This window comes from Lipotes vexillifer, unplaced genomic scaffold (assembly GCF_000442215.2).
Source record: "Lipotes vexillifer unplaced genomic scaffold, Lipotes_vexillifer_v1.1 scaffold25, whole genome shotgun sequence".
In the NCBI taxonomy this organism is placed as follows: domain Eukaryota; kingdom Metazoa; phylum Chordata; class Mammalia; order Artiodactyla; family Lipotidae; genus Lipotes; species Lipotes vexillifer.
In genome coordinates this window covers 716,507-726,289 of record NW_006792881.1, presented here as the reverse complement: position 1 = coordinate 726,289, position 9,783 = coordinate 716,507, and the positions used below count along the sequence as shown (strand labels likewise).

At 39.2% G+C, this 9,783-nt stretch overlaps 1 protein-coding gene across 2 annotated transcripts in view; it reads right to left on the bottom strand.

Moving 5' to 3' along the window:
- RTN1 (reticulon 1) overlaps positions 1-9,783 on the bottom strand; it is a 246,710-nt gene that overhangs the window by 54,888 nt on the left and 182,039 nt on the right. The window lies entirely within an intron of this gene.

The following is a 9,783-nucleotide window of genomic DNA, read 5'->3' as shown; positions in this document are numbered from 1 at the left end:
GGGGGCATGGGCCGCTAAGCCTGCGCGTCCGGAGCCTGTGCGCCCGTGCTCCGCAACGGGAGAGGCCGCAGCAGTGAGAGGCCCGCATACGACCACCAAAAAAAATATATATATATATATATATATATATATATGTATATATTTAAAGGTAACAAACAAGTCTAGCAGTTTGCAGGATATGAGATCAATATAAAAAATCAATTGTATTTCTACACACTAGCAGTGAACAATCCAAAAATGAAATCAAGAAAGCAATTCCATTTACAGTAACATAAAAATAATAAAATATTTAGGAAGAAATTTGACAAATGAAATGCAAAACTTATACTCTAAAAACAACAAAACATTGTTAAAAGAAATTAAACAATTTAATTGTTGGATTAAATCAGAAAAGGTTAAGTGGAAAGACATTTTTGTTTATAAATTGGATGGCTTAATATTGTTAATATGTTAATATGGCAATACTCCCTAAATTAATCTACAGATTCAACACAATTCCTGTCAAAATCCCAGGTAGGTTGTGTGTGTGTGTGTGTGTGTGTGTGTGTGTGTGTGTTTCCAGAAACTGACAACTTGATCCTAAAATTCATATGGAAATGCAAGGGATCCAGAATAGATAAGACAACCTTGAAAAAGAAAAAGGTGATAAAAAACACACTTCATGATTTCAAAACTTACTACAAAGCTACAGTAATCAAGACAGTGTGGTACTGTAAGACTAGACATATAGATCAACAGAAGAGAATTAAGAGTCCAGAAATAAACCCTTACCTATATGGTCAACCTAGTCTTTGACAAGTGTGCCAAGACTATTCAATGGGGAAAAGAGTAGTATTTTCAACAATGGTGCTGGGACAACTGGATATGCAAAATAATAAAGTTAGACCCCTATGTTACTCCATATACAAAATTTAACTCAAAATAGACCAAACAGATAAAACTAGAAACCTTTTAGAAGAAAACATAGGCATAAATCTTCATGCCCTTGGATTAGGCAGAGGTTTCTTAGATATGACACCAAAAGCACAAGGAACAAAAGATAAAATAGGTAAAATTGGACTTCATCAAGTTTGATGAAGCTTTTTTTTACTTCAAAAAAGAAAAAAATGTTTGTGCATCAAAGGATACTATCAAGACAGTAAAAAAGACAATCCACAGAATGGGACAGAATATTTGTAAATCTTGTATCTGACAAGGGATATGTATCCAAAATATAAAAAGGATTCTTACAACTCAACAACTAAAAGACAACTCAATTTAAAAATGGGCAATGGAGTTGAATAGACATTTCTCCAAAGAAAGTATGACCAACCATCACGTGAAAAAAATCATATGAAAAAAATGACCAGTCATCACATGAAAAGATGTGACCATCATTAGGTCAAGGCAAATCAAACTAAAATGAGATGTCACTTCATACCCACTACAGTGTATTTAATCAAAAAGATGGAAAATACCAAGTGTTGGTGAGGATTCTGAGAAAATGGAACCATTGTACATCGCTGTTGGGAATGTAAAGTGGTGGAGCCACTTTGGAAAACATTTTGGCAGTTCCTCAAAAAGTTAAACATAGAGTTATAATATGACCCAGCAATCCCACTCCTTAAGTATATAGCTGAGGTAACTGAAAACATACGTCCACACAAAAACTTGTACATAAATATTCATAGCAGCACCATTCGTAACAGCTCAAAAATGGAAACCATAAACCACATATCAATAATGAATGGAAAAACAAGATGTTGCATATTCATTCTATGGAATATTATTCAGCTATAAAAAGGAATGAAGTGTGATATCCACTACAACATGGATGAACCTTGAGACCTTTATTCTAAGGGAAAGAAGATGGATATAGAGGCCCATGTTTTATGATTCTGTTTATACGAAATGTCCAGATTAGGCAAGTCTATAGAGATAGGAAGTCAATTAGGAGCTGAAGGAAGGAGGGAATGGGAAGTGACTACTAATGGGTACAGGACTTCGTTTGGGGTGATGAAAATGTTTTGAAATTAGATAGTGGTGATAGTTGTACAACTTTGTGAATATGCTGAAAACTAATGAACTGTACATTTTAGGAGGGTGTTTTATATGTAAATTATACCTTGATTTAAAAACAGAAATACGGAAGAACAGAATTACAATAAGATTATTCTTCCACGTGGCTGTAATGTTGCACCTTGGCAAGGGGCTTAGTGAACAGAGCATAAGCTGGAGTCAGACCTCATTTGCCACTGTGGCCAGGCACTCCTGGCAAAGGGCACAGCCTGACAACTTTACATGCTAGCTTGGACTGATTTTTAGCCCACCCTCCAGGTCAGCCTTTTTCCCTGTCTCAGTCTCTACTCACAGTATAATTCCTTGGCTCAGGCCAAAATTGCTCCCTGGAGCTCCTTGACTACCTGAGTCTATTGCTGTCCCTCTCCTCGTCCTCCATCACCTCTCTCAGAATCTCCCCTGCTGGGCTTTTTAAGCACGTAATTTGAATTGTTTTCTGCAGTCTACACATTTCCACCAAACCCAGGCATGATTCTATTTGAGGGTTTTTTCTTTACTAGGGATTAGTTCCTCAGCCTTGCTTTCCACATGTTCCTATCTTCTAATCTGACTCTAGATTTTCTGTTTCTTGTCTTGCTACCCATCAGTCAGTGGCTGACTTACAAGAATTAGCATGACCCTCACTTCTATTTTTTTCTCAAGCACACACAAAACATTTTATGTTTACAGCAAAAAAGGACACCTAGTCCACATGTAGTTGGAAAGAGGGAAGTTTGTGAATAATAAACAACACATGAAAAGTCACAAAATCAACCACAGAACAATAAAGTTAAATGCATCTGAGGCTGACATTTTTATGTTGATTGTACCTTGAGAAATAATAACCTGATTAAGAAACCAGTAATATAGAATATTAAAATTTTATGCCATCATATACCTAATAGAATGGCCAAAATCCAGAACACGGACAACACCAGATGCTGGGAAGGGATGTGAAACAATGGAACTCTTGTTCACTGCTGGTGGGAATGCAAAATGCTACAGCTACTTTGGAAGACAGTTTGGCAGTTTCTTACAAAATGAAACACGTTCTTATCATATGATCCAGCAATTGTGCTTCTTGGTATTTAGCCAAAGGAATTAAAAACTTATCCCCACACAAAAACCAGCACACAGGCGTTTATAGCAGCTTTACTCATAATTGCCAGAACTTGAAAGTAACCAAGTAACTTCAGTAGGTGAATGGATAACTGTAGTACATTCAGAAAACAAAATGTTATTCAATGATAAAAAGCTATCAAGGGGGCTTCCCTGGTGGCGCAGCGGTTGAGAATCTGCCTGCTAATGCAGGGGACATGGGTTCGAGCCCTGGTCTGGGAGGATCCCACATGCCACGGAGCAACTAGGCCCGTGAGCCACAACTACTGAGCCTGCGCGTCTGGAGCCTGTGCTCCACAACAAGAGAGGCCGCGATAGTGAGAGGCCCGCGCACCGCGATGAAGAGTGGCGCCCACTTGCCACAGCTAGAGGAAGCCCTCGCACAGAAACGAAGACCCAACACAGCAAAAATAAATAAAATTAATTAATATATATTTAGCCTGAAATTAAAAAAAAAAAAAGCTATCAAGCCATGAAAAGACAGAGGAAACAAATGCACACTACTAAGTGAAAGAAGGTGATCTGAAAAGGCTACATGCTGTATAAATACAAGTATATGACATTCTAGAAAAGGCAAAACCGTGGAGACAAAATAAGCAGTGGTTGCTAGGGGTGGGGTACGGGAGAGGAATAGGCAGAGCACAGAGAATTTGGGGGGGGGTCTTCTCCTTCATCTGGAATGTCTTTATTTCTCCTTTATTCTTGAAGGATAGTTTCACTGGATACCGAATTTATAGTCGACAGCTTTCTTTCAGCACTTTAAAATATTGTGCCACTTCCTTATGGTCTCCATGATTTTAGGTGAGAAATGTGCTGTCATTTGAATTCCTGTTCCCATATAGATGTGTCATTTCTAATTGTTTTTAAGATTTTGTCTTCAGTTTTCAAGAGTTTAATTATGATGTGTGTTGACATAGATTTGGAGGGTTTATCCTTTTTGGGGCTTGCTCAGCTTCTTGAATCTCGAGGCTTGTCTTTTGTCAAGTATGGTTAGTTTTCAGCCATTATTTCTTCAAATGTCCTTTCAGTCCCACTCTCTTGCTTCTCCTTTTGGGACTCTGATAATACAAACCCTAGATCTTTCATTATTTCTCAACTGGTCCCTGAGGCTCTGTTCATATAGTTTATTCCAGTATATTTTTTGTTTTCAGACTAGGTGAACTCTATTGTTCTGTCTTCACGTTCACTGATTCTATTCTAGGTCATTTCCACTCTAGTATTGAGCTATCCAGCAATTCTGAAAAATGTGCTATTATATTTTTAGTTCTATCACTTCCATTTGGTTTTTTATGAATTCTATTTCTTTGCTAAGATTTTCTATTTTTTCCTTTGTTTCAAGAGAATTTGTAATTGATTGTTGAAGCATTTTTATGATAGCTGCTTTAAAATCCTTTCCAGACAGTTCCAACATATGATCCATATTGTTGTTGGCATCGGTTGCTTGTTTTTTCTTTCAAATTGTGATTTTCTTGGTTCTTGGTATGATGTATGGTATGATGCATCCTAAACATTTGGTGTATTATGTCAGGAGACTTTGTTTCCTATTTAAGGCTTTTATTTTAGTAGGCAGGCACTCTTGTTTAGGTTTAGCATGTGAGTCTTAACCAAGTTTTGGTAACTATAGTTCTAAAGGCAGTTCTTTAATTTTTAGAACCTTTGAAAAATATTTTGGTCTTCTTTGTTCTACTGCTGCCACTGGGGCTCCCACTGGTCTCTGCTGGTGCTGCCAGAGGCAGCAGAGGAGGTTTCACCAGACTGGGCCAACCAGTGTCTCTCAGTAGGGCAGTGGTATGATGGGATCTCCCCACTGGTACTTCTCAGCTGCCCTGGTATCTGCTGGCAGGGGAGGAAAATCTCAAGCCCACAGAGCAATGAGGCTTCCAAAACTGGGCCACTTGCTGCAGCTGGATTCCTCTTGCCGGTTCTGCCTACCTGCCTCAGTATCTCTTTGCAGAAAGGGAGAATCTCAGGCCGGGAAGGGAAGGAGAGTATTTCCCCTAGATGCTTATTATTGGCAGGCTTCCTGATTGACTTTACTTTGCCACCTTTGCCAGGCTAGCCTGGTGTTGCTAGAAAGATTCCCATTGGATCTGAGGGAGAAATGAACCTACCTGTTGCTTCCTTCTGTTGCTAGGCTGAAGATCAGGCAACACCAGGTATGGGTGGTCTTCTGTTGAGTGGGGGGATGTAAGACATCCTGCTTCTATATTGTTACTCCAGTCCTGGGGTTCAAACTAGTTTACCTTCTACCACCCTTCAGAATTCTCCTTTGGTTGTATTCTCCTTTGGTTGTCTCTTGCATTATTTCCAGGGTTTATAATTGTGCTTAGTGGAAGTGAATGGAGAGAAACAGGTCTATGCCAGAAGTTCCATTAATTGCTTTTTAAATTAAAACTGCTGATCATTGAAATTAGGGTCTTCCACAACCTCCTTCTTCTCACTACCATCATTATCAGGAATGTTCTAACTTATTCTCTTTGTTTCTGCTGATTAATTCAATACAGGTTGGTGATGAGGTTTAGTTTTGGCATGCTGAACTTGAATCTGTGCTGGGACATGAACTGGTAATCTTCCATATAGGGGTAAAGAACGGGCTGGGGTGAAAGATCTAACAACATAACATCTTTGCTTTATTTTGTTTTTGTAAAGGAATGTTCTGATATTTCCAGGAAAATAATGATGGTGAAATTTAAGGAAACTGACAAGGCCTGAAAGGGAAATCTGGAGCATGCTAGTCAAGGTTGTGACAGAGAAGACTGCATGTACCAAACACTCTAAAATGTGGCCCACTGTGGTAGATGCCACAGTCATTTTAAACCCTCTTCTCTCATGTTATCCTTCTACTATGGAGCCTATAAAAAACATATAGTAACATATAGCTATATGCATGCACATGTAAGTTTTCCAGAATGCCTTGTACATAGGGGTGGCAATGGAGTCAGGTTTAGCCAATGAGATATAAAGAAAAGTCTGCTGGAGAGCCACTGTGAAAGATTTTTTTCTTGATGAAAAGCAGGGTGAACTCTTTTGGCCCCAGTTTTCTATGAAGACATGATGCTTGGAACTACTGCAGTCATCTTGAGGTCATGAGGAGAAGGCAATGATAACTGTAAAGAGTCTAGTGCCCTGAAGTTGTAAGTCTGTTGAACCACCTGGGTCTCTGGAATCTCCCACCTCTAAACTTTTTATTAAGTAAACAGTCAATGTCCTTATGGTTCACACTGATGCTAGTTGGATTTTCTGTCATTGCAGCCAAAAGCGTTCCTATGGATAAACTCACTGACAGGGTTAGCACTGTTGTACTTTTTCCTGGTTCCCTTCTTCATTTTACAAATTCCTTGTACCAGTGAAGAGCAACACCACGTTGTGTTTCCATTTTCTGCTTATTCCTCTCACCATTAATTAGTTAGACATTTTCTTTGAAGGTAATCATTGACTACTTTTACAGAAAGCCACAGCAAACAGAATAATGAAATCAATGGGTTTCTACTGCAAAAATTTGCCTTTATACATTCAAGGTAAAGGAAACATTTCTCAATAAATCATCATAGAAGGGACATACTGATAATTTTGCAGTAGTACCTCATCAGTATAAAGTCCCCACCCCCCAAAAAGTTTCCTCTGCTGAGCATGCATTAGTGAACAAGGACCAGAAACTGGATTTAAAATAATGATCTCATTAAACATTTACAGCACAGCAGTAAATTCTGCAAACAGTTGCAATTCTGTAAACCACTCCTAACATACCTAGAAGGAAATGGAAAAAAAAAAACTAATTTGAAAGTCCAGGAAGCTGCTGAAGCAGCACTGAATTTTTTTTTCTCCGCAAGAGGCAACCTGAATCCACAAAACCAGTCTCACTATTTAGGTCTGGATTTCAGAGGAGGCCTTGTGTTAGGAAAAAAGTAAGCAGACAAAGGACAAGAATAGTCCGTTATTGTGGAGAAATGGGTTAGGACAAACCACAGCAAAATTCTAAAGCACACAACCATAGGAGCTCAAAGGAATAAAAGACTAAGATTGAAAGAATATGCTTCCTAGAATATGAACACCTCTCCACTCTTAGCTAACCTAATATTGGGCTGGCCAAAAAGTGCCTTCAGTTTTTACGTAAAAATAAAAGACACATTTTTCATTTTCACCAAGAACTTTATTGAACAACATATTAACCGTTTTGTTCCACTACCTTCTGCCATTTTTCAGGCAACTTAATAACTCCATCTTCCCAAAACTTTTTATCTTTCTGAGCAAAGAACTGTTCCAGGTGCCTTTTACAGTCTTCCAGAGAATTGAAATTTTTTCTATTAAAAGAATTTTGTAGGGCTTCCCTGGTGGCGCAGTGGTTTGAGAGCCCGCCTGCCGATGCAGGGCACACAGGTTCGTGCCCCGGTCCGGGAAGATCCCACATGCTGCGTAGCGGCTGGGTCCATAAGCCATGGCCACTGAGCCTGCGCATCTGGAGCCTGTGCCCCGCAACGGGAGAGGCCACAACAGTGAGAGGCCCGCGTACCACCAAAAAAAAAAAAAAAAAAATGTGTAAGATATTATCTGCATTACAGTGAGTCTAGAAGTCTCAGGGACCAGAAAGGCATTCATTCTTTTGTAATAATGGCTATAGCAAGTCCCAGGCTAAAAACTCATGTGAGGTGAGTATTAAAAGATGCTTAGAATGACTCAGTTGTTGTCGAGTGACCCTGTAGGAATGGTTTTACGTTTGTTAACTTGAGATCCAGACAGATGTGTGTGCTCCCAGGTCTGCTGGTCTCAATGACAGAGTTAGGACCACTTCTTGATTCAGTTTCAGTGTTCTTAGCATTGACTTACTCTTTGGGTATAAAATAATGATACAGCTGCACTCAGATTATATTCTTATTTTTCCTTTAATCTAATATTCCAGGTGTTGATGGTTTTTAAAACTCCTGGTTAGAGACAGTTGCTTAAAGATAATTCAGCAAAACTGACATCTGATGTTAAACATGAAGTGAAAAGAACTCTGGCATGTTTCGCCCAATCTCCTTTAGCTATGTGTTTCAATACCTCCATAGGAGTACAGCCGTCTTTCAGCCTATTCGTTTGCTTGAAGATTAAAAAATGTGCTGGTATATGCTAAATAAGTGTTCACACACTAAGCTATTATGCATAAAAAAGGTAAATGACATTCAATTATTCAATTATAAATAATGTCTAGCATATTTTTACATGTGTATTTTAAGTCATTTCAGAACATGTTTGCTATAATCAAGTAATGGTTTCCTTACAATGTCCTATAATATCAATGTAATTATTAATCAAGTCTTCTTAAGCAATTCCCATGAAAATAAAGGCAAACTGGGCAAGTTATGCTTGCACAATATTCCCTGAGGACTTTCTAACCGAGGCCACCATACAGAGCGAATAGCAGCACCCTCACTGCTATGACAATAAGCACATACCACTCCATCCTGTCACTTCCTAAGTGGTGGACTCTACAGAAGTACACACTGTCTAAATCTTTGTTTGGGTGTTGATGCAAGTGGATGTACATGGGGAGGAGAGAAGGTTGCTATTTAAGTTTTTAAGGAGATGTTTGTCTTGCAAAGATACATGTCAAAGAGTCAAACTTGTGAAAAGGAAAGGAGAAAATGTCGTGTCAAAGTCTTCCCTATTTAAACATCCTTCTTTATATATAGTTTTACCAGATTTGTGGAGGATGTTTCTTACTTCCCATTTTTAATCTCTGTTAGTTAAAGATAAAAGATCAGGAGTTTGTGCAAAAAGTCCTCCTCATTCCTCGTTTTGCAATTGTCAGATAACATGGAATGACTCATACATAAATCAAAGAGCAGAGAAAAACATTCCACACTTAAAAGAATAAGAGCGATACCAATAAAAGCACACATTTATTAACATATACCAAGTGGCAGACACGGGGCTAAGTGTTTCACATGGATTCTCTCATTTAATCCTCACCACAGACTTATAAAGAAGGGCTGCTAATACATCCATTCTACCCAGAGAGGAAGTAAGTCTCAGATTAGGGAACTTGACTCCAGCCCCAGAACCCATAAGCAGCAGAGTCAGGTTCAGACCCAGGCTACCCCGGCTTCAGAACTCCAGCTGTGATTCAGGAGACTGTACTGCCTACTGACATTTCCTAACAACCACCCACAGTCTGCACCAGAGAAGCCAGGTGCTGGGCAAACAAAAGGTCTAAAGTATCTGAACCTGAAAAGGCCAATCCCGAGGGTAAGGAACAGTTCTGAGTCTCCCCAGTGTGTCTGCTCTATGGAGCTGGACTTGGGCTCAGAATTCAACGAAGGGAGAAGATAGTATGTGTTTAATGTTTCATTCTGCCCCCAGAATGAAAACAAGAAAGCTCAGATGCTATATTTCTGACATCTAGCTCCTGCCTTTCTCCTTGAAGTGGATACCATACAACCTGATGCTGCAGGGATTAGAAGTGATTAGTTGGAAGCATGAATTTTGGGAGTCTCTAAAGTCATCCTCACTTTCTCTCTGGGCCTCGGGATATGAATCTAGTCTGGTTAAAGTGCAGCAATGGCAGTGGAAAGAGTTCTGTCTCTGCCACTTACTGGTCTTACTACTTCAGATTCTTTGACTTCCCTGAGCTCAGCTTCATCAGCAGGA